At 38.3% G+C, this 26,836-nt stretch overlaps 1 long non-coding RNA gene across 1 annotated transcript in view; it reads right to left on the bottom strand.

The window, feature by feature from the left end:
- LOC125485072 overlaps positions 1-23,938 on the bottom strand; it is a 58,225-nt gene extending 34,287 nt beyond the window's left edge. The window contains exons 1-2 of the long non-coding RNA XR_007263837.1: positions 23,870-23,938; positions 15,649-15,822 (exon numbers count right to left, since the gene is read on the bottom strand). This is a non-coding gene — a long non-coding RNA (uncharacterized LOC125485072). The remainder of the gene's footprint in view (positions 1-15,648; positions 15,823-23,869) is intronic.
- Positions 23,939-26,836: the final 2,898 nt, after the last annotated feature.

The following is a 26,836-nucleotide window of genomic DNA, read 5'->3' as shown; positions in this document are numbered from 1 at the left end:
ATGGCATTCCTTTCTATGGAGAGGAAGAGACAATTAAGGTTTGATAGTTGATCCTCGGATCAATTTTCCAGCTGATTCCACTGCTAATTTAGAAGAATGACCCATGTATTTCCATAGCAGAAGAGTCATGATTCCTCTCATCTTCTTTCCCTCTCTCCTCTGCCAGGATCTGGCACATTCTGTCAGGATTCCCTGTTTCCTCAGGCAGGTGCTCTGCTTTCATCAAACCCTTCCATTTTGTTCTTTTATTCCTTCTCTCTTTCAACAGCATGAAACCATCAGATTTCCTTCAGATTTGAAGAAATCAAATTCAACTCAAAATGATAACTCTGTTTCTCTCTCTACAGATGCTGCCAGTTTGCTGAGTATTTGAAACACTTTCAATTTTTTATTTCATGTTCATAGCTGGTCCTGAATTGCTGGTTACATTCACTAATCAGTAATAGCAGTACTATAAAGTATAGGTTTCTTCAATTGTTGAATGTTGACTTTGCTCCCATATTCTAAACACTTCCAAAAAATGCTATCCCCTATTCCCAATTCCTTCGCCTCCGCTGCATCTGCTCCCAGGATGAGGCATTCCACTCCCGTACATCTCAGTTGTCCTCGTTTTTCAAGGACCGTAACTTCCCCTCCTCGGTGGTCGAGAACGCCCTCAACCGTGTCTCCCACATCTCCCGCACCTCATCCCTCACACCCCGTCCACGCAATAAAAACCAAAAAAGAATCCCCCTCGTCCTCACGTACCACCCCACCAACCTCCGGATCCAACGCATCATCCTCCGACACTTCCGCCATCTGCAATCCGACCCCACCACCAAAGACATCTTTCCCTCCCCACCCTTATCTGCTTTCCGGAGGGACAACTCTCTCCGTGACTCCCTTGTCCGCTCCACACTCCCCTCCAGCTCTACCACACCGGGCACTTTTCCCTGCAACCGCAGGAAGTGCTACACCTGCCCCCATACCTCCTCCCTCACCCCCATCCCAGGCCCCAAGAAGACTTTCCACATCAAGCAGATGTTCACCTGCACATCTGCCAATGTGGTATACTGCATCCGCTGTACCCGGTGTGGCTTCCTCTACATCGGGGAAACCAAGCGGAGACTCGGGGACCGCTTTGCAGAACACCTACGCTCGGTTCGCAACAAACAACTGCACCTCCCAGTCGCGAACCATTTCAACTCCCCCTCCCATTCCTCAGACGACATGTCCATCCTGGGCCTCCTGCAGTGCCACAACGATGCCACCCGAAGGTTGCAGGAACAGCAACTCATATTCCGCTTGGGAACCCTGCAGCCCAATGGTATCAATGTGGATTTCACAAGTTTCAAAATCTCCCCTCCCCCTACCGCATCCCAAAACCAGTCCAGCTCGTCCCTGCCTCCCTAACCTGTTCTTCCTCCCACCTATCCCCTCCTCCCACCTCAAGCCGCACCTCCATCTCCTACCGACCAACCTCATCCCGCCCCCTTGACCTGTCCGTCCTCCCTGGACTGACCTATCCCCTTCCTAACTCCCTACCTACACTCACCTTTACTGGCTCCATCCCCGCCTCTTCGACCTGTTTGTTTCCTCTCCACCTATCCTCTCCTCTATCCCTCTTCTATCCGCCTCCCACTCTCTCCCTATTTATTTCAAAACCCCCTTCCCCTCCCCCTTTTCTGATGACGGGTCTAGGCCCGAAACGTCAGCCTCTCTGCTCCTCTGATGCTGCTAGGCCTGCTGTGTTCATCCAGCCCTGCACGTTGTTGTCTCGGATTCTCCAGCATCTGCAGTTCCTACTATCTCTGAAAAAATATCATGTCATTTTAAGATAATACCTTCTCCAAAGCAAATAAGTAAATTAAGGTGGAAATTTATCCAAATTGTAGTGAACAAAGACAGGATTATTTTCAAGTTTAATTCTAATTTTTTTGCAAAGTGTAAAGGGTGCATCATCATACAGGGTGTTGCATGACAAGTAGATTTTGCTTTAGAAATCGTAGAAGCACATTTATGTTAAATCACTGTTTTGAAATTGCTGGAAACCAAAGGAGCTACTTTTTGCAATTTATTTGGAATTTTAAACTTGTAAATCATCGCTCATAAAATTCTTATTATTTTTTAAAATCTTAATTCAAATTTAATTGAAAATATTGACAGATACCCTGGTCCATTACAGTACTGGAATATGAAATAATTGAGAAACATACAAGATTGGATCAGTAACAGTTTGAAAAAATAGATTGTCCTTGATTGTAGTCTACATCCTTCTGGATCATTTAGGTGGAACTGGAGCAGGTCCAATAAAAGGTCAATTTGACATTGTGCTTAAAACCTTAACAAACTGACAGCATGGTATTTTTTAGGTATAGTTAATATTTTTGTTCACTCCTGTTGATTGCACAAGTCCTGGCAAAAACATCTTAAATTGTCACCATGCTGAAACTGTTCTCTAATTCCAGATTCATGCCATCATCTACCGTCACCACTTGAATTTACCTGAGTGCATTTGAGATACAGCCCCACTAAAGAAATACAAATATCATTTTGAAATGCATCTTTAAGCTAAATGTGCATGTGGGCATGATGGCCCACCAGCAGTTTATGCAGCTGGAATTTCCATTCAAGTTGGTCACTGCTTTACTATTTTGGAACTTTCTGTTTGGAGTGGAGGACAGGTATTGTTTTTGAAATGAAACATAATTGTATGGTTAGATTTTAAATGAAAGAGAGGAATAGAGTGTTTGTAAACTCAGGGATCACAGAAGTATTTTAGATAAGATCATTAAAATAACATAAATCTTTTATTTTGTATCTAGAGACATACAATACAGGAGCAGGAACTTTTTTTCCCTACATTCATTAATGGGATGAGGGCGTCACTGGCTAGGCAGCATTTATTGCCCATCCCTAATTGCCCAGAGGGCAGTTCAGAGTCAACCACATTGCTGGGGGTCTGGAGTCATTTGTAGTCCAGACCAGGTAAGGATGGCAGCTTCCTTCCCTAAAGGATATTAGTGAACCAGATGGGTTTTTCCAACAAAGGACAATGGATTCATGGTCATCATTAGATTCTTAATTCCAGGTATTTTTACTGAATTCAAATTCCACCATCTGCCGTAGTGGGATTTGAACCTGGGTCCCCAGGATGTTATCTGGGTCCCTGGATTAAAAGTCCAGCGATAATACCGTTAGGCCATCGCCTCCCCATTTGTTAAGTGTTGAGTGATATTAAATTTTTGGAAAACCTTAGGGAGCACTTCACATAGTTCTATAATTTTGAGCACTCCTTACAGGAAAGACATAAAAACATTTTTAAAAGTATATTAGAGCGTTACCAGAAATGGGTCATGACCATATTGATTTTAAAGCTTCCACCTGGCAGGAAGAGAATTAAATATTGGTTAAAAAGGTAAAAATGAGATTGCAGCCCCATTACCACCAGAAACCTGAAAACCACCGTTTTAACTCACCATCAAGGAATCCATCAAGGACAGGCATGTGACTCATTAAAAAATATAGATCTTGGCCAAGTGATGTTAGCAGGATCCAAACACATAATTTTAACTGGTGAAATCAAAAGTGCTGCCCAGTGGCAAACACAGAGTGAAATGTAACAGGATTGGCTCCAGTGAGCTTACTGATATGTTGGGAATCAATATTTCAAGGGTCAATGGCTTGCAGGTAATAAAGTTAATAATTTTAACCTCAAGCACAGTTATTATGGTGAATTCTTCAAGAAGGTTTGCCAACATTATCTTTTGGTAGAGCTGATGGAAAGTTGTTCTTGCTGAGGGGATCCTTGTAATGTCTGTGGATGATAACTTCAGGAACCTCAAAACAGACAGGGTTCAGCTGCCAACTGCAGCAAGTTAGCTACTGCCAGGGCAGTATGGTTCAACTGGCTTTCTGGCTGTGATTGGTATTGGTTTTGGAAGTGATAAGGAAACGAGTGTGCAGCCATACTTATGGAAGGAATGATCTCTGGAAGACAGACTTCTCAAAATGAGCAAATGCCTGAACTTCTCTATGTATTATTGCTAGAAAATACATATTGCTTCTGGATCAACTAATGAGCCAAAGACCAGGATGAAAATATATGACCAACTGCCATATGCAATCCAGCAGAAGCATGCAGATTGTAATCTGAGTTGTGGAAAAAAACCTGCATGAAACTTTCAAGTAAATTGAATCCATATTTATTGATTTGTGTTACTTACCAATAACATAAAGAATACAACATGGTGATCAACGTTCAAAAATTTTCTTCCAGTTTCTTTATGATGGACACCCAACTGTCCAAGATGGAGCCCTATCCTGCAGGACAGCTTCTTGATCTTCTTCCGTTTCCTTAGTTGTGAGGATTTGGCTGCAGCATTCCGGCAGGTGATAACTCTTTGCCAAACAGATTGTAGAATGTTGTTGCCATATGAAAAGTTACCACACAGACTAAAAGCAGTCTGTTCCATATTTTCAGTCAGTATTGTTGGTAGGACCCCATGGCAGACCTTCTGATACAATGGTATATAACTGTTTACATGAAACAAGTAGTTTTCTTGGCAGAATGGGAAGAAGGCCTAAGCCCATTATGACTTATTTCCTGGGATAGTAGGAACTGCAGATGCTGGAGAATCTGAGATAACAAGGTGTAGAGCTGGATAAACACAGCAGGCCAAGCAGCAGCCTTCCTGCTCCTCTGATGCTGCTTGGCCTGCTGTGTTCATCCAGCTCTACACCTTGTTATCCCATGACTTATTTCCTAGTCTGTTTGCAGCACAGTACTGTACCAGCTCACCTGAGCTGAATGGTGCAGCATACGTGGAGAATCAAGATTTATTCTTTAAACTAGCCACAAAGTGTGTTTGCTGGTGCATGGCTGTGATACAATGCTGCCTTCTCAGAAGGATTTCACTCACTCTGGTGATCAAGAACAACATTCGAAGGGGGTGGAAAATAAGTTGTCCAACCCTTCTTGATGACCATTACACTTTCAAAAAAAAATGTTAAAACAATTTCTACAAGCTGAATCATATACTTTTATATGCAAGCAGCTTGTGTAGAATTTTAATTGCTGAAATAGATAGATATAGAACAGACATTTCCACTCATGAGGGAACCATAGGTTCCATAACAATAAATATAAGACATTCAATAAGAATTGCAACAAGATAGTCAGGATAAACTTCATTGCCCAGTGACTGACTATGTGGAACTCACTATCACAAGAAGCATTTCAGACAAAAGCGTAAATGTATTTAAAAGGTAGATGAATAAACATGAAGGAGAACTAATTAAGAATTTATACTGGTTAAGTAAATTGAAGAGGGGAGGGAGGGCAAGGCTTTTTGAAGTTATTCATTGGCATGAACCAGTTGGGTTGAATGGTTCGTTTCAGTACTATACCATTGTAGATAACCTGTTAGATTTTAACACTGATTGTCAAGATACAAAGGGTGGTTCTGAAATTTCCTTGAGCATATATTGAAGTGTTTTCCAACTAATACCGTGATTACACTAGAATTAGGATTAGGTTTATTGTCACATGTATTCAAGTACAAGGATACATGAGTACAACAAAAAGTGTATAAAGTTGCCATTTCTGGCACCATCTTAGGTGCAAAATCTTAGTAAGAAAAATAAAGAAGTACAAGTAAAAGTTCAGCATTACAGTCTTTCTAAAGAAGCTTGTGAGCACATGCATTTCATGCTTGTATGAGTTTAACGTGTACAATTCAGCAGGATTTCTTCTGCCAAGTTTATGCAAGAATGTTGTCTAGGCCAAAATCCCTCTGCGCTAATCCTGACAAACAAACAGTGTATGGGATTTGACTGTGGAATGGGATTGGCTCTGAAATCAGTCAGACAATATGACATAAAACCTTGTTGTATTTCCCAAAAGGTTAATATATGAGGAACTCACTTTCTTCATTCAAGAAAGGTTCTATGTATCTTTTATTTTCAGTGAAAATTTAGCTTCTAACACAGTTTCACTCGTTACAGTTCCTGTCATCGTTTTTTGATTATTCGTAAAGAATATTGAACTCCAGTTTACAAAGCTCATGGATGTGATTAAAATTCTAAATTCTATACTTCTAAGAGTATATTGCATGGACTAGAAATGTTCTTTGACCTTAACATGTTAATTATATAACAAGCTTTCCTTTGAATACATTAGCGATAGCATAAATACAGATTTTTTTTGGATACTTAAAAGAAACTAATAATTTATCAACAGCACTTGAAATGGTGGTTAGTTGGTGAACTACAGAGACCTTTGATTGAGACAAATCTTCAAACAGTGCTCAACATGCATGGGGAGGATGGGGATGTCAGTGAAAAGCAGCCCATAAAAATTCTATTGTCTTGAAAAATTAGAGAAAAGTCACTCCTATTTGTGAGAGAGGCAGGAACTGTGAGCAGCTAATCCTCCAAATAATTCTTTATTTTTCATAGTCACTATCCAGATCCACCAATCACAGATTCTCTTCCTCCTATTCTTCTTGCTCCTAAAGAGACTGTGTCAATAATTAGAGGAGGAGCAAGGATGAGAGAGATTGGAGGAGTGGAGAACAATTATTTTGATCTGACCTGCTGCCACTATCCAGGAGACTTTTGGCAGCACCATCATCAATTGTTTCTCAACATCCTCCAGGAGGGTAAGGAGCAGAAGCAGAAAGTAAAGAAAGAGGAGCAAGTTTTGGCCTTTGTACAGACGTCAAGTGAAGCAGTTCCTTATGGGGCCAGGTGTGGTAATGGTGGACCTGAGTCTTGGTTGAAGAGTGAGATGGGCAATTAAACTAATGTTACTGGGTCAGAAGGGCACATTCACATTGGGAAGGGAAAACAGTGCATGAGCAGTGAAGATGTCTAGATATTCTGGAATGCCTTATAAATCAACAAATAATTATGGAAAACTTTACCCAGAGAGAAGGGGTTGCAGTTGTTCGGGGGCAAGATGACAGTGGCTGTTGAGTGAATAGGGGTCATAACATTTGAAAGACAGGCAAATATGTGTATGGTGGAGGGAACGGGTCTGATGACGATGTGTATTTAACTTTGAGTATAACTTTTATTTCATATTTTACCTTAAAAATTGCTTGAAATTAATACAGTTCATTTTTAATTATTAGATTTTCATTTAGAAAGTCCTGTCCAGATTCTTCATCTGAAGTTGAACAATTAAACATCAACTGCAACAATTCAGGTTTTTCCAATGTTCCATTTCAGAATCAAAGGGTGGGATATTAATTTATCTTAAATTAACAAAATTTATAAATTCCAGGTAAAAGGTGCATAATAGGTGCATTTTTACAATCTTATGAAACTTATTCTATCTTAAATATAATTTAACACATCTACAGAAGATAATCTTACTATATGTCAGCATCATCTCATTAGTGAGAATGAAATCAAGCCCCTGAAAAACAAAACATAGCCCCATAAATCGAAAAATAACACTTTAGAAAGTCACACGAAGATCGCTGAAACAAAAACCACACTGACAACTTAACTGATTTTTGTATTTTTTGTTATCTTATTACACTTCACATGGAGTGTTCTGGTGCAGTATCCTAAATTAAAGGTGTTATATGCAGGTAAACTTTCAATAGTGATAAGTTAATGGATCGTATCAACTAGTTTTATCTGTTCTGATCTACGAATTCTGCTGGCTATTATTTACTATCTGTGCTATAAAGTTATCCAGAAAGGGCATGTGTTCATATACAACAATTGAAATTAAAACTTCAAATCTCCTATTTATATTGGGAAGTACGATATAAAGATCAGTTATTTTCTGCCTTCGTGCGTGTATTGTTTGGTTAGGTTTACTGCAGTCATTAGTAAAACTTTTCATAAAGACTCACTATAGGGCTATTCTTTACAAGATTGCATGATCACAAGTCTTGAGCACATTAAAATAAGTAGCAACATATCATCACAGCAAAAAAAAAACTCAAGGGTGCTTTGTGAATTATGGTGAATAAGATTCAATTTTGCTTGATATTTTTTGCTTCATAACTAATGAATGCATGCTTTCCTTGTCTTATCATCGTCTAGCTATAATATATACTAGTGATAAATTTGTTCCTTGTCATTCATGGCTACAAATTGCATTATCATAACACATCCCTTACAAGCTTGTATTTTGTACAGGACAGGGTCTAGGTATAATGGAACCCAAAATCATTGGGCACCCAAACCAGCAGCATGGAGAAACAGTTCACTTGAAAGAAGAGAATCAAACTAAATTTGTCGTCATGCCTCATGATAATACGAGCATTAATTAGATGCTCTAATACTATTTTTCTAGACAATCTCAGTTGCAGTAAGGCCAATTTGTTATTTCAAAAGAGCCGAGCTAATTGAAAGGGCATGGCAAGGATGGGTTAGCAGCAACACAGGATTTTTGTTTTGTTGAGTCAGAAGAAGCATTTCTGCCCCCTTCTGATTCAGCAAAAATTGAAATTTTTTTAAGTTAAAGGCCTCCTTTTTTGATGCCCGCCAATGGTCCATTTAAGATCTGTTGCTTTGGTCGTTCAAGTATCCAAAAAAACTAGATAGGCAAATGATTGATTTTTGAGGGTGGAAAGATGTTGGTCATGACTGTTAATACAAGGATAAATGATGGTTAGACACTTTTGATTGAGTATATCTGCAAACCACTATGAAATACTTCTTGTAGGGTGCCTTTTAGGAAACCAACAGACTTGACCAGGCAGGAGATTACTTTTTAAGCTATCAAAAGGTTTTTTTTATAAAAATAGTAATATTCTACTGTGTTATCAATGAAGTCTTGCTAACCTCAAGTTATGTTGTATATGGGCTAATAGAAGATACATTTACTTTGAAAATAATTCTATTTTGATCAGTGTAATAATAAACTAGAGGTTGAGGATGACTTCCACAGTGTTAAACTTGTTTGTGTTAAAGTGTTAACATCTTTGTTACATTTCTTAAATGCTGTTAAGTTTATATTTTTGTGGATATTAAAATGTTATTTATATTTGATTAGCTCCTTGTTTCAATGTTTGTCCCTTTTGCCCTCAGGAGTCGTCTGATGAATTGTTGTAGAAATTGGCAGGGATAGGGCTGAATCTCATTGACTTTCAAAGATAATTGTAACTTTATAAAAGATGGAACTTCCACCTTCCAAACTAATGCTAAGGGCAGGAGGTGCAGGTGGGACTTTACATTAAACTTCAGATCGTGAAGAAGGGTGAGCTATGTTAGTTTGCAGAAGGGTGTAAGTGAGCCCATTGGGTAGGTGGAGAAAGTGGTGAGAGTTCCATGTCTTGAAAGCATCTTAGATCCCCAAGAATGAGGTAAAACCTTTTTAAAAGTCTGTGGAACTATGGGTTGGTCTCCTTTGTTCACAGTGGCAACCAAATGACAGATTTTCTAGAACTTTATACCAGGGCTACACCTGCCTGACACATTCCAACTTGGTGTACTTCCACTTCCATTATATATTACATAATGCTGAAAAGAGAGATATCTGATCGAAGCTTCTCATCTTGCACTCATTAGGAAAAACACACAAATGACAAATTTCAAATAATCACAATAAGTTATTCTACAGGAGAAAAGAGTACTGAATAGTTGACAAGTTAACTCTAGAAGCAGTGTTGCCATGAAGAAAGAAATAGGGAAATAGAAGCTCCCAGAGCTCCCAGGTAATTCAGCAAGCTCAAGGCTTGGGCATATTTTTATTGCAGAGGATGGATTCCTAGGTATGAACCACATTACAAGTTCAACTGATCTCTTTGACAGTTTCTAATCAACCTGTTTAGAGATATTAATATGCATCTCTGGAGCAGGTGACACTTGAACTTGGGTCACCTGGTTCAGAAGTAGGGACACTACCACAAGAGTCCGAGTTCAACTGAATATCTTAAATTTGTTGTTAGAGTAGTTAATAGCACACTCAGGATTGTTCAGCACATGCTGTCCGATAGCTGGAGCACACGTAACAGTAGAAACTCTGTTTCTATATGCCATATTTTTAATTACTCTAATTGCTTTCTTTATTGACTTAGAGTTTTTTTTATTAACAACCTTTTTATTAAACTCTGCAATAGAAGCAAAGAGTTAGATTATACAATGCAGTATGAATTAAGAATTTTAATCAAAAAATACTTTTTTGTGGGGGCCAAAGCAAACAATAAATGACCATGAGAGCCCAGAGTTAAAATCATTAACATGCCCAAACACAGTCTCGAAACCAAATCTGGTGGGTCTGAAATCAACATTGGCAGCTGGAAGTTAAAATTGATGACCCCCTGGGAAAGATAATAAGATTGTCCTGTCAATGTAAGTAAGTACTGAGGGGGAAGAATACATCTGCAACCATGATTGTACTTGGGTATTTGCCAGTGGTAAATAGTATAGTGATATAGTGATAGGTAAATAGGATAATGGTATACATGGTGCACAATGTATAGAAACAACAAGACAAGGCAGTATTAGATCTGAACTTGCCATAAGTTTGACTTCACCATGTCTAACTTACTCTATGCCCTCCATGATGGTAATTTCTTCAATGACCTTTTCCAAGACACCTGCCACTGCCTATTTCTGCTTGCTTTTATATATTGCTTTGTTGCAAATGAAGAAGCAGAATCATAAAATGGTATGAAATTGCACAAATGGATGTGCTATTTCAACAGCTTATCATGGGTGTGAGTACATGGGCATGATACATTTAGTCACAGCCATGATGATATTTGAAATAACTTTTTTGGGGCGGACAACCTTTAAAGGATATAATTTTGGCAAATGTTGTTAATATACATCCCAGAAATGAACTGTGCTGTACTTCACAGTTGTCATTCATGATGAGCATTCCAAAACTTTTATGTTCATCAGAGTGGAAGGAATCTCTGTGTGACATGCCTGTTTCCCCATCTACTTTGTGTAAAGTCATCATGGACGATATTACCTTGCTGATGTTCCGAAAGCTCTAAGCATTTTTGTAAATTATGGTAGGATCCTCTCTTGTCATAGCAACCACAGTGTCATTGCTCCTATTCACTCTATCCAGTTTTCCTGTTGGGGAATGTGAGACTCCCTTTCCCAAACTCAGTTCTTTCAGGTTAGCAATTTTTTATCTAATGCAACAGTAAATTAAGGAGTGTATTTCGACTTTATTATGTCAGTAATTTTAAGGTAGTGAAATTTTAATTCAGCGAAACCTTTACCTTGGAACTTGCTTCTACAAGACATTTTAACCTTGCAGCATCAAGTATCCCATGCCACCCCCAAAAGTAACATTCCAGTAATTGGAATATTGCAGACAACTGCCCGGTGTGCCTGCAAAATCTAATTTCATCTTGGAAGAGTTGGTAGTGTCAGGTGTATGCTGTAGTAGGCAGGAAAGTGTATGTGCAGAACTCTCCTTTTATTGTGAAAATCTATTCTTGGTTTAGGAATTCAGGAATTCTTCCAACCTTGGCATAGAGTATTCCTACAAGATATTCTCATCATGAGAACAGAGAAATAAATAGTAAACAAAGTGAGGATTCAGGCTTTGAGAACAATGGAGTTTCTATTTGGACTGTTTTGAAGTACATCCGAGGTATAATGCCAGGAAGGCAATCAATCTCTTTAAGCTGGATGGATACTTTTGCTATCTTAACTGAGCCAGCTCTGCTTCACCAAATGACCTCTTTTGTATTTTTAAAACCAAAATTGTTTCCTTTGACCTTTGGACGTTGCATAAGAGTAACTGTGGGAAAAAGTGTAACACTGCACCACATGTCATTTGCAGTGCCAGGAATAAGAAGAATTTTTGCATATTGACATTGAGTTGTGAACCATGAAAAGTTATAGCTCTGCCAGTTTCCAGTTTGCTCACAGTATTCCCTTCCGTTTCTGGTTAAAGAAGCTTTATAACAAAACCCGATCTGTTTAGCCTGGACAGAAAGCCTTAGCTGTCCTTCCTGTGCGACCACGGAGAGAATGAGAAATGAAGGTTGAAGGCCTAGACAGTTTGCAAGGGGAAATGCACACAAGTTCAGGAAGAAATGAGAACTTGTTCGCTTTGTGCTCCCTGGGTGATATTCAATAACCCTTTCAGCTTTCAAACTGTAAAACACGGATTCATTTGCTCAATTCAGAAAGACAGGAGCAGATTTTGTCAGAAGCTTAGCTGGAGTTAAATATGTCAGACCCTTACATAGTCAAAGAAACACTTCCTTTATCTAAGCAACTGGAGGGCATGAAAATGTAAGCACTTGGCAAAAATAACATAAATTCAGTGTTTTTCTGATCTGACCCAGACCGGGTGAAAGGAATGCACCATTTTCCATTGACGGTCTGATTTCCTGACTGACGTTTGAGAAGTTGTCTAGCCTGGATGCGAACGTAAGTCTACATCAATTACTTAAAAGGAAGCCAGCCTTGTGTCTGAAAGCTTGGCTGGAGAAGTAGTTATTGTTGAAGTAGAGCTAATGAACTTACTCCTTTTCTTGTATTTTCAAAGACTCAATTATTTGACTTAAGGTCACAAGACCCTTAAGAACTTGAAACAGAGCCTGCTTTGGAGCTGAAATCTCATTAGATCAGATAACTCACAGCAGGCTCTTTATGGTTTACTATGCAGCTTTCTTTTCTCCAGTTTACCATTTTCCACCTAAAATTTTTCTTAATTATAGTTAGCTATTTTAATAAGATTCTGACAAAATCTCACCTTCGCATCTTCCAACTGGCAGTTTTGTTTCACAAGTAGGAATGAGATTTATCCCCTTAAACATCCACAATTGCTGCTGTATGATGGAGAGTTTACAAAGTGGTATATCTCCCGCCACCACACTGGTCCAGAAGTTGTTGATGCTTGCGCTTATTGATGTGTACCTGGAACAGGAAGTTGGCACCTACTGCACGATATGTGCATGTGCACTGTCACTGACATCATCGTTGTGCTTGCACTGCCATTTCCTGCCTAGCTCCACTGAGCGCTTGGTTTGCTGCCCTGATTCTCTCGGTGCTTGATTCACCGGCCAGCTACACTTGGGACTTGTCTGGCCACCGTGCTACCTGTTTGGTGCACTGCGCCTCCCTGGCTTGCTGCCCTGCTCATGGTCCACTAGCCACTCACCTCACTGCTCCACATGGCTCTATAAAAGCTACAATTCTCAACTTTGATACAAGGCTGGCAGAGTAAGTTCTCATAACAATTAAGTCACTGCACATGAGACAAATCTTTGAAAGGAATACATTTTGCTGTTCCACAGTTGTTAAAATAGCTTTGAATTGGTCAGTGTTACAGATGGCCCTAATCTTTGATGCAGGAAATAGCATCTCTGGCATTGATGTCTCAGGCACTGTGCACACCCTATGGTTTTACAAAATTCTTTTCATTCACTTTTTCACATTTTGAAAGCGTGAGAATATTTGATTATGTTTGACCATTATTGGTGAACGTCATGTTTCCTGAATGTATGTTTTGGTCAAACCCAAAAAATTTCTGAATAATGTTCTGTCCTTTTGGATATCTTTTCTAAATTCATTCATGTGATGAGGACATCACAAGGGCTAGGCCAGCATTTATTGTCCATCCCTAATTGCCCAGTTTAAGAGTCAACCAGATTATTGTGGGTCACATGTAAGTCAGACCAAGGGTGGCATTTCCCTTCCCTATAGGATGTTAGTGAACCAGATGCATTTTTCCAACATTCAACAGTGGATTCATGGTCATCATTAGACTCTTAATTCCAGAATTTTATTGAAATTCTATCATCTGCTGTAGCAGGATTTGAACCCAAGTCCCCAGGATATTACCTAGATCTCTGGGTTAATAGTCTTGTGATAATACCACTGAGCCATCACCTCCCCAGTGTGGATAATCATAATCATTGGAAACAGTGTGCACCAGGCAATTTTGGATTGAGCATTAGTTATATTCTGAATTCTCCCTCCTGTTTAAAAGTTGAGAATTTGATGAGCACTAAATCACTTTCAAAACCTGCTTTAAAGTCATGTATTTATTAATTTGTGATGATGACCAATAAACATATTTTTTAAATAATGACTTGTAACTCATGCCTCTAGCCTAAGACAATGTCCTCAAACATTGCATAAAAGTGTAATCAGACCAAAATTCTCACTGGAAATAAAGGAAGGGTTATTAAGATATTCAGTCAAGTGAAAGCTGGGCCAACAAGGAAAGGTTTTCAGGAGGACAGAGAGAAATAGACAAACAGCGATATAGAGAGGGAATTCCAGACCTGAGGCTTTATGTAAATGAAGTATGGCTGCCAAGTATTTGTAACGGAAGTAAAGGATGAACAAGTTGGAAGAGCACAGAGCATGAAATCTCTGAATTCCACCTGGAGCTCTTGGAATGCCATGAACACCATAGCCTGCTAAAATTACATTGACAGGCACAATCTTGTTAGGCAAAAAAGAGAAAAGTGTTTGTTCACAAGCTTTATTAAATCAAAGCAAAGTAGACTTCATATGGTGAGCAGGATGCAGACTACCAGCTCAACTCAACTCATCAGCGGTCTCATTCATAATTGGCCTTTGTTGCTGTCTACTCTTAGCAGTGTACGGGATGCAGACCTTGCAGCCTGCCCAAGTGAGGCAGCCACACCGGCTGATACCTACAAACCTATGCAGGGCAGGAATGGGAGATTCAACAGAAAAGACGCTCAATAGAAAAGTTATGGAAAGTATGACAGGTATGAGATAAATTTAAAGAATGTGTTTGGGAATCTTGGGAAATTGAAGTATGCAACTAGGAGTCAGTGGGGAGAATCACAATGATAGGGGCATGGGAGACACGGGAAAGGCGGGGGGAGCTCCATATTCAAAGTAGGAAACACAATGAGGATATGAAGTAAGCTGGTGAGTGTGAGGAAGGTAAATTGAAAAAGGAATGGTGCACGGCCAAGGTTGGACATGTGGCTGTGTGCTTAGGGGGAAGATCAGGAAATTGTGCATAGGGCTTTAGGTATAGCAGGAAATTGAAACAAGATCGTGGGGACACCAGAGGAAAGAAGAACCTCTACCGTGATGGCATGGGGAGTTTGATTTGAGGGGGAAGATTCGGGGTGAATCTCAACCCTTGTTCAGAACATGCTGTAGAAATGGGAGGGGCTTAAGGTCAATTTCCATAAGTGCCCACATAGCTCAAATACCCAAATATGTTTAAAGTGCAACAGAAACCAAAAACAGATTGTATTCAGTAAAGGACTATACGTTGAAATGAAGCATTCACTGCACCATCAAGGTAAACAGGCTACTCATAACACTAACATCTCTACCAGGCCCCCTAACACATTGAACTCTGAGCCCAAGGTTAACTCACAGTCAAAAACGTAGGAGATGGTGGTGGTGTTGTTGGTTTATGTGAAGCTATGTAGGAGCTGAATCTTATGGACATGGGGGTAAAGCCAGGCTGGGTGTGGTTGATTCCAAGGTTTCAGGGCTGCAATGCAGCCACCAAGAGTCACTAAATTTACAGCAATGTGGTTGGGAGGAAATGGCTGTGCTTATGGTGTGGAAGGTTACAGCAGAGCTGAATTTGCTGGCCACAGGCTCCTTTCTAGTATCATGTGGTATCTCTGATTCAGTCAAACAGAAGTGAATTTGTGAGTTAACAGATGGTCTTCTGAGGAAAGCACATTTATCTGTTCACATTGAACCAGAGAGCCAAGTTACCTGAGTCACTGGATTTGTCTCATTTACTGGGTTCCTTAAGATTCAAGGGACCATCAAGAGCATACGTGGTGCTTCCAGCTCCCTCGCAACATCCAGTTTCTTCATGGCTGGTTTGTTAGCATTCATCCTCAGGCAACACTTGGTCCAGGTTCTCCTTTGCTGATCATGAGTGCCCTGGTAGGAATTCAACAAGATTTTACGAAAGGGCATTCTAATGGAAGTACTGCAAGATATATTTCATTGAGCATGAATCCTAATTGTCCAAGTCAGATTTGTACATTCTAAAGCGCATATCAAGCTTGAGAGCAAACTAGGATGTAAACAGATTCCCATAGACCAGATAAGGGAAAGACCTAGGGTGGAAGATTTCTGTTTATTGTACAATAATGAAATGTAAACAATACATTCATATAAAGATTGAGGATTTTCTTTATGTATTGGACAGACATCAGACCAGGATTGGACAGAGGTGGAACAGAGACAGGCTGATCTAGGACAGGGTATTAGACAGAATTCTGTTTAGTCTGTCTAAACTGAGATTGTTTGAATAAACATGAAGTTAACCTGCATACTTGAGTCTTTCTGGGGTCTGCTTAAGGAGAATGACCACAACAAGCACTGACCTCTGTACCCACATGAGTTCAGTCAGGATGGCTTCTCCTGTTGCCATTTCGTGGAAAAAGTGTTCCCCTTCTCTTCCAGACAGGCTGCAAAGGAACATCTAGGGAAGTATTTCTGAAGCATGGAGCAACTTTCTATGTGGTGTCAGACACCTTTGAAGTGGGTGAGGCAACTTGCAGAAAATAAAGTGGAGTCTGGGATCTCAGGGCCTTCAGAACTTCCTGCCTGCCTGCCAACATAAGATTTGGTGTTTCAATCGTGCAGGCATATGCAATGAGCTGAGAAGAACATACTCATGTGAGGCAACCTGACTTGCCCCCGCGCAGGAGTATCTCCCACTTTTCAGATCCACGCCAAAACCTAATCTCAAAAATAGATTCCATCCAAAGTTTCTTTTTTGTGATAGGATAGGGGTAATATGTGGGTTTGAAGATACAGAGGTAGAGAGAGAGAGATGGGGGACTTGAACAAGAGGCTGTGATTCTAATTTGAAGGCATTGGGGAATGAGGAATTATTGTAGGTCAGTACAGAGAAGGGTAAAAGATGAACACGACTTGGTACAGACCAGGATAAAAACTATACCTTTGGATGATTGTCATTTGTGAAAGATGAATTTATGAATGCAGACTGGCCTGGAGAACACTGGAATAGTTAGTCTGAAAATAGAAAAGGCTAGAAATAGAAAAGGGTTGAGATAATGTTAGAGAGCTTGGCGTAGATGGTCTTTGTGATATATAGATTATGAAGTTGGAAGTTTAGTTCTGTGCCAGCCAGTTGACCTCAGTCTGATACAATGGTCAATAAGGGAAATAAAATCAGTCATAGGGACAGAGTTTGTCGCAAAGGCTTGAGAATTCCCACTACTTAACTGGAAGAAACTGTAGCTCACTCACCCAAAACTCAATGTTGGACAAGCAGGTTAATAATGCAGCAAGGGCCAAAGAGGAAATGAAGAGGTAGCACTGTATTTCCTCAGCTTTTATGTGGAATTGGACCCTATGAACAGTATATAGTTGATAAACAACCAAGGACCAACAATTCATATTTGGAGTACCCAATGGTAACAGTGCAGAGGCCAGCAAGAGGAAGTCATTGCAGCAGATACTCTGGTTATGATTGGATAGATAGGAACTAGAAGCAAGTGAGGACAGCCCCACTGAGCTGAAATAAAGTATATTAACTGACCATCAGGCAGCCACCTTCAGGTGAATAAAGTCCAGACAAGATGGAGGAAGATTGGTGGAGCTGCGGGGAGAGAGATCTCTAACATTTTGGCTTGAGAGCAGATTACTAACAAGCAACTATGGCACATATTGTGCCAACCATTCATTTATTCTCTGGGACCAATCAACTGTTCTGAATGATCAGGAGTCATTAACTATTCCTGTCTATTTACTTAATGCATCAGATCTAAGCTGTTGCTTCTTAATAAATGTAATAAACTACCTTAAAAATACCTACAATTTCTCAATTGCCTATGTTGGGTATCTGTGGCTCTCGACACAAAAAAATTACATGATGTTCGAGGAGGATGATGTGACCAACTAATTGTATCAAAGGCTGAAGAAAGGTTTATAAGGATGAGGAGAGATGAATCACCAAATTTACAAATTATATAGTTCCTGACTTTGTTTCTATATCTTTCTATGAGTGGCAGGGTGGAAACCTAATTGGAAAGATTCAAACAAAGGGTTAGAACAAGATTGACATGGATTTCGGGTGACAATGCATTCAAGAAATTTAGAGAGGGATGGGATTTTGGAAATGGACTGTTATTTTAGGAGGAGATGGATGGACAGCACATTGATAAAACAATCACTGTGAATTTAACAGTTAGACAAACATTGATCAAGGCTTTTTTCTGAGAAAAATATTTTGGTGTGTGAACATGTTCATACAACCTCAGCATGAGCCTTCCTTCACAAATCAAATCTTTGTCTCTGCAAGTCCTTCATAAGAAACAGACTTAGATTTTCAGAGGTGGTGAACTAAGCACATTCAGTGCTCATAGACACTGTAGATGGGAAGAAACAGGGGGTAAACTCCAAGCCCTGGCATTGTTTGAAATATTGGTCTGAATTTTATCTGTCTCTGGGTGGCAGGAATGGAGATGGGCACACAAAGTAGTATCAATAAAATTTTAAAAATTTACTAATAAATTCAGGAAGGACAGTGAAGTGGTGTGGATTAGAGACGGTAAGTTTAATGTTGAATGCAAAAGAGAAAAAAGAGAGAGAGAGATGGTTGGTTTAAAAGAGTGTTTGAAAAAAACATAAAAAAACATAAAAATTGATGTGGTAAAAATCTCCTGCAACAATTCACAAAGCTGGATATGAGAGATTAATTGGCAATCATTACCCTTTTAAAGATATGATAATTGTTGCTTGCACTGTTATTAGATGTAATTTTGTATGGCTTGTTTGATGGGTAGTGAAAATCATGGAGAGGTTAACCACAAGTTCTCATTTTCACAAAGCTAATGGCGGAGTACAACACAAATGGGCTGCCAACTCGTGGTGATTCACAGTTGAAACTATTTCTTCTTTGCCACAGTTGCTGATCATTTTGCGTGTAATAATTGTGTATATTATTCAGAAACTGTTAATTTTTAAGCAAAATTTGCCCCCCTTTGTTTGATTTGGTCATCTTTCATCCTCATTGCATTCACCATTGCACCTTCAATTGAAAGAAAAATAAGGTGAGAACCTAGAAGGGTCGTAGGAGTGCTGTGTAAATCTGTAAAAATGGACTGTCATCATGAGCATAAAGAATGAAGCATTCAATGCACAATGTCTCTATCATTTGGTGGTTTAATGGTATTTGGAAACAAAATCACATGAAGACTGAGGACAGCTTCATCTATTGTGAGTAATTTGCTGTATTTTCAGTCTGAGACCTCATTTGTGGCATAGTTATGACCTTTGGTTCCTGTAGTCACAACAAGCACTTAGGTACTTTCTCACAGAAGATGTTTCGGTATATTGAACATCATTTTCTGTACTGATTTGGTGCACATTCAGTACTTCATGTCATTTTATCTGATGCCTTTACAGTGTAGTTCACAAAGTAGGAGTGCAACAAGCTGAAACACTTATTTTATAAGGTCAATGAAATATATATCCCTTCTTCGACAGTTTCAAACATATATCTAGGTCAGATATACATATTTTGATACATTTTTAATATATTCTTCTCCATGAAATCACCATTTAAAAGACAGTTTGCATTTATAGAGTTCTATTAACCTTGCTTTTCTCAAACTGCTTCAATACTAGGCATAAGAGAAATGGACTCCCTACCAAGGGGGTAGATTAAGAGTATGACTGAAAGCTTTGTGAAAGAGATGGATTTTGAAGACGGTTTTGAAAATTGTAGATAGATCCCAAGAAGATTTAAGGAGGAGTGCCATAGATCAACTGCAGATCCAGCACTCATGGTGGGCTGCAGGAGGAGGAATATAGTTCAAGGGAATTGATGTGGGATATGTACAGAACCATTGCAGTTTGCCAAGAAAAGTGGGGCAATGTTACATGGGCGGGGGTGGTGCCCTTTGGATGAAGACAAAAAATTTAAATTTAATATTGGAAAACGGGAAGGCAATGTAGGTCAGAAGGATGTATCAGGAGGCAGCATGACTCAGCCTGAGATCAATCAGTAGAATTTACAGATTGACCTGTTTCGGAGATAAAAAAAATGCTCACAAACTTTTACAAGAACATAAAAAACATAAGAAATAGGAGCAGGAGTAGGCCATCTGGCCCCTCAAACCTGCTCCGCCATTCAATAAGATCATGGCTGATCTTCTCATCGGCTCAGCTCCGCTTACCCACCCACTCACCATAACCCAAATTCCTTTACTGTTCAAAAATTGCTATTAATGTCAGTCCATGATCTGTGAACAGTTCTTAAGATTCAAAAGTACATCTGCTTTGCTGACTCCACATAACTCACTTGATTTCATATGGTGCTTCATCCACAAATCTAAAAGAAAATGTGAGAGCTTAATACTGTTTTTTGATATAGCTTGTAACAATACATAATTTTATTTATATAGAGGAGAACAAATGTAGATCATACAGCAAATCCAAAATTCTTCGGTATAATTTTAAAATTTGCATTGGACTTCTGTATTTTTCAGTAGTTGTAAACTAAGTTAACAATGGTCTTTTATTTTAGTATATCTTTACAAGTGCACCTTTCTTTTACTCCTTAACTATGCTTTTCACTTTCAGACTTTTTCTACTGATCAAAGGTGTGAAATTTCTAATTATTGAGTCCAAAAACACACAGTTTCAATGTTGAAGAATAAAGACTCTGACAACTGACAGAATTTAAATAATGCCTTAAATTAAATGCCTAATAAATAAATAGAAGGTTTACAATATGCAGCTGTTGTCAACGTGAAGTATTTTGTATACTAGAAAGAATGTAAGAAACATAGCCAAACAATATAACCACAGTCGGTTAAAGGGCTGTCTAGTCTCTATGGATTCTTCATGCTGCTCATTGTCTGAGCTTATTTTTTCTCTCCGATTCATTTGCATTTGAGGGACAAAGACCTTCTGTTAGAGACCCACAGCAGCTCTTCACATTTTATCTTTCAATAAACATTGGTATCCATAGGGTGGGGAGTTTTCATTACTTCACTCCTTAAGAGTCTACAGGAACCAATACAAATCTGCCTTTTAACACAACTAACAGCACAAAAGTGGTGCTTTCTCCAAGAATAAAGCTGATGGTTTGAAAGGCTGCATCAAGAATAGAAGCCTTTACTGTGAAGGGTTGAGGATAGGAAGAATGACCAGGATGATGGTCAGATTGCTTACACAAACAAGATTGTTAGGGGGTCTATTCAGGCTGTCTGCTCTTTAGTTTATACTGTAAGGAAGTTGTGACTTCTGGAATGACAACAGAGGATTCCCAGCTTCCGATGCTTACATGTGTTATAGGGCTCTGAATTATGTATGTGACTTTTATTAATACTCAGCAACAAGCTGCGTGCTAAGCATATCTTGTAGTTGGCAACCTATTAAGTAGCAAATACATACAGCTTTTAACACTTGTGAATGGTTGAATTAGATGTTTATCCATTGAGTAGCTTTAATGCAGTGGCTTGAAATGTGAAATCAACACTTTTCCCTTTTGATGGGTTGTAGCTGCAAAAAGTATTAAAACTGCTTCGTACAAGTTGCACCATAACACAATAAATTAAACTGGTGTCCACTGGTGGTCTGGAATACCTCTAAACTGCATGTGGATTATACTCAAAAAATCTTGAACTCATACCATAAAAGAAATGACCACTAAGACATTATTTAAGTATCAAATTACAGTCTGTTTTTACTAGTGTGCTGTGATACATTTCCATTATGGCCTTATTCTTGGAGTTCACTGTTACTTGGGAATTCTACCAACAGAGCAACACTGCTTTTTGTGTTTTTCAGGCAGTTTCTGATCTGTGTTAGCAGACCTTCCAACCTGACAGTAGTGACCTTTATCAGGATAATGTCCACTGGTTGTTGAAGATATGAAGCATAACCAAATTTGATGATGATCCAGGGAGTAGAGTTGGATCACAGAAACTTTTAAACTTTTTTTGTTTAATGCAAAATTTAACAGTAAACTAAGTAAACTCATATGTATTTGCAAAGAAAGTGGGCTGTTTGTTCAGAAATAAAGATTATTAGTGATTTTAATGGAATCATTGATAATTCCTCTTGGGCCATACTGTGTTGCTAAATTCTTACGCTGTCACCTAAAAACAGGCAAGAACTTTGACACTCACACAGCATGAAGCTACTTAAATCAGGGCCTCATATACAGGACCCTGCTGCCTGCAAAATGGCTCTAATGCCATTATCCTTGGGCCTGAGGAGCAAGCTGCATAACAAAACTCTAAACGCTCTCTTATGTGGAAAATAAAGCTAATCTCTGACAGTATAACCAAATCGCCTCTTTCTCTGTTCTCAAGATCCTTCAGGTTTGAGCAAAAAAAAGTTGAAAATATTATAGAGCTGCAGCATAATGTATGTAAGCATTTCTCAGAGAAGAATCATTTAAGACTTTTGCATACCATTACCGTCAGCTGCAAAGCATTTCCAAACAACCTGTCTCACAGTGAAAAGCAAGCCTTTACATTTCTCTCACAATTAGCATGGCTGAGAGCTATCCTTCATGGATCCAATTTCGTAGTTTCATAGTTTAAACCTAACTCCAAAATATTATATCATCGTTCAGTGGGTTTCAAATATGTTTTATGGTGAAACATATACGCCTTATAGTTTCTTAGTAATCATTCACAATTTATCAAGGCTCATACAATCTTGTGTGTTCATATCAAAACAGATATTGTTTAAAAGCAAGTTTACTTGCAGTTATCCACAGCATTTCTTACGACCACAGCAATAAAATTTTATTGAGTATCCACCTGACCTCAAATTGGAAATTTGTGTTGGAACCAACCTAACCAACTATTATGGCTCTCCACTGTTGTTAATTTTACATTTGACTAATAAAACACAGCAGGAGTTACAGTAGTTCCCTGTAACAAGCAATTTTAACACCGATTGTCTTGGGCTATTTTCTGAACTTATTCCTCACACTTCTTGAAGCAAATTAAAAAATACCCTCCAGTGCTTGACTGGAATTTATTAAATCTATTTTTCCTATTTTGATAAAGCAGAAAAATGTGTTAGTGATGCACACGACGATAATTGTATAGCATGGAATGCATTTTCAGAGTCCAAAGGAAAAACATAATACAAGGAAAATAGAAATATTTTATATCATATCCTTTCAGAACAATCTGCTTGTTTCCATAAAGTGAAATCAGATAAACACAACATTTTCATTTGAATCAATTAGATCTGAGCTAAGGATACACCACAGGTATTAATTTGTGATTTGATAAGGTCTCATAAAGCCAAAAACTCATGTAAATATGGTAATTAATTCAATCAAAACAAGCAACTTTTTATGAAACCAGAAATTACACTACGTTTTGGCATGAAGAATTTCCGTCAATGTTTTGACTAGTTGATTGTCATTCTTATTCAAATTCAAAAGAATAGTACTTTTGTACTATTGTACTTTTTCTCCCCCAAAGCTACATGAAGTTTGGACAATTGCAAACTTGTACAGTATTATTTATCTATGAATTAAATGAGACTTCAGAGGAATTCCCCTTGCAAATACCAATTTAGTCCTGCAATGCAATTGAATATTAAAGCACAACATTCAAAATGCAACAATAGCTTTTCCTTCTAGAACTAAATGAATGAGATTTTTCATTTGAGTGCATAGTTAGCTTTAATTTTTGCAATGCTCTAATGATTAGTTTCCCAACAATGACCAATACTTGTATTTCTAGATTAGTTCGTATAAAGCTATTTTAGCATGATATGTCTGTTATGTTGCTGAGACATAAATGAAAATATGTCAGTAGCAATTTTTTAAGCACAAGTGAGCTTTCTACTTTCTTGTTGAAATGAACATAATTTATAGATAGCAGAGAACATCATAATGGATTGCAGAGTAAATTAAAACAACCAACAATTCAGAATAAAGATCTAAAAATTGTAAAATAATTTTGTTCTGTACCTGCTCAATTTTTTTGACTTGTAAATGACCAGAAACATATATTCATAACGAATTGCCTGAGGATTTTCTTGGCTCAGACAGGATTGATGTGTTTGTGTGCTTAATTTTCATTAACAGTTCTTTATCATTCAACAAATCGAGTACAGGAACAATGATAGCCTTGAGACTTCTCTGGGTTGTTAATGACATAAAATCGCTCACTCAATTTTGTGTGCTTTCTCCTATGAAAACTGATCTCGCAGTGAAACGCTGATGAAAAAAGTGACCTTGTAATATAATTCAAAATTTCACTATTTATCATCATTAGTGTGTGAAAGTGTCTTTGGATTCAGTTTCCTGATATGGGGAAGAATGCTGTCGGCAGTAACATGGGGCGACTATCCAATTTAGAGAAAGGCAGATTTGAAGGGAAATGATCCTTAAAGGGATGGGAGAATTAATACCGGATTGGGAGACACATTCCGTGGTTGAAAGTTTCCCTACTTGTATTTCTGCACGTGGTGGAGGAGCGTTTTAAAGAAAGACAGTTTTTTTTTCAATTCTTGCCACATATTGTCACCATCAATCATGTTCTGTTTGTTGACTGAGCAACATGTTGTCAGTGTTTATTTCATGGATGTTCTAATGGGGTTACAGAACAAAGAGCTCTCCTCCCAGCAGGCATTTGATTTTTACATCTTGCCTTTTGATTGTTAGTTCCCTTCATTTCTTGATAAGTTTTTTAAATGAACTAATGTTGCTATGTTCATGATTATTTTTGTTTGCATTATGGTATTTTAGACAGACATAAACTGTAAAATAAGGATTCTTTTTCATTTATATTCATTTATTGTATGCAGCATAGTAACTATTTAGGTAGCAGAAAAACCCCTCAATGCCAGCTAAGTAGCTTCATAGATATGTTCTCAAGTGCCCTTTCATCATATTTGTAAAAAAAAGCACTTTTAGATGTCAGCACTGCATGCACTAGATTAGTTCAAATCAGCATCACTTAACTAGCTCCATGGACTGTGTAGAACATTCCACAAAGCAATATGAGAAGCTAAAAGATGCAAATTTCATTTTTTTAAAAGAATCTTTAGAAAACAGGACTGGTGTAATTGGAATATCTGTGTGCTCAATACTTTATAGTCAAAGCTCTATGCATGAAAATGATTGTATGGATCCCTATGAATGAAGTTTTTCTGCTCTGAACTGAAAATAAGGTATTTAAATCCATTAAAAAACTCAACTAAACATTTATAAACTAAAACGGTCAGCTGCATTGCAACTGATTTGAATGGTTTCACTAAAATATAAGTAAAAACTGCCACAAGTTACTCATGTGTACCTTTAATATTTGTTCTAAACATGATTATTTATTACTTTCTTTATTGTTTTAAGAGCCTGGTTTCTTGTAGGATGTGTTGTATCAGGTCAAACATCTCCCCTTCCTCAATTTATCAAGCTTTTGATCTCTTGTCAGTTCTATACATTGGCAAGTCATAGCTCTAACAGTATGTTTCAGGGTCGCAAAAGGGCACTATTACATCTCAAAACTTACGGGCATCCTGGTGTTGCATCCCCACATAGCTGTACAGATGTGGTTTTGTGTTGCTGTTAGACTGCTCTACCTTGCTGTCCATTATATTTTTATAGGTCTGTTCTGCATTCCTTTGAGTCAACCCCTAGGAGATGGAGGCCTGTTAGTTTATTACTTACATATGTCTGAGCCCCTTTACCTCAGCAGGGAAAGACAAAATATGAAGGAGTAACTGTAGATTTGGGATGGTCGACTAATCTTTCTCCACCTTGAACTAATCGACAAGCCTATGTGTTATTGCACTGAATGTTGTTCTGCAGTGCATAGCCAGTGGGGTTTCAATTTGTAGAAGCATAAACAGATACTAAACTAGAAGAAATGGTGCAGTGATTTATTAACAGAGCGCAGATCAAATTATCACAGCAATTCCCTGCTGTCAAACCAACAATTGCCTCCTTATTCCAGTTACTGCAGAGTTTTTCTATATTATTGTCTGATTTTCTTCTGTGAGACTAAATCATTTGACCTGTGCACCGGATCATTAAAATTAACTTCAACATTTGTTTCCACTCTTTTCTTCCCTCTCCTTTTTTCAACCCTTGACTTTCTCCCTCTTGTAGTTACATTTGTATGTTTCTTACAGTTCTTCTGGGACTGATTTATCATCATTTGTGAACATATACGTCTCAAAATTTTGGCTTTGATCGTGTTGTATTTTATAACCTGTGTCTGTTGTAGGCTTAACCTTCTGTTATGCAGTTTTTAACATCCATCTTCTAAGACGTAAGAGAATTATTTAGTTGAGAACAATTAAATTCAGTCTTTAAAAACATCTATCATCCTCATCTCCTACCTCTTTATCTGCTGTTATCATTCTTGCTGGCATTCTGCTTACATTTTTTTGCATTGATCTTTAAGTGGCTTAACTCTTGTCACCTTCCAACTATTCTTAAATCTTTAAACTTCATACTTCCAATCCCTATCCCTTTTCCAATGCTTACAGCTTGATCCACTGGTACATGATCGGATTCGCTTTGCTGCTGTGGGAAACACAGCTGCTTTGACCGACCTTTTGCTCCAGGATCCAGCCTTTGCATCATGAAAGGTAAGACACAGAGAATAAAAATTCACTGAGTTGAAGTGTATGGTTGAAATTTACTCCATAGTGCTCATAAACAAATCATTTCAAAATGTATTCGCTATCAGTTGTAAAGGACATTAAATCACCAGCTGAAATGAATAAGCCTCACAAACAAATATAAAGAAATTAATTATTTCGGTAGCAAGAACTTTTCATGCATAATACTAATTAGTGAAATCGTACTTCAGCCTTGTGTCGATACTATATACTTGATGCAGATATGGTAATTCTTCTAATGGATACATTAATTTAATAAGTTTGGTTAATGAAGTTTACCTTGACATAATAAACTAAGGTTCACAAA

Source organism: Rhincodon typus, chromosome 15 (genome assembly GCF_021869965.1).
Source record: "Rhincodon typus isolate 14 chromosome 15, sRhiTyp1.1, whole genome shotgun sequence".
Classification (NCBI taxonomy): domain Eukaryota; kingdom Metazoa; phylum Chordata; class Chondrichthyes; order Orectolobiformes; family Rhincodontidae; genus Rhincodon; species Rhincodon typus.
Note: the sequence above shows the minus strand (reverse complement) of the source record. Positions and strands in the feature narration are given on the sequence as shown.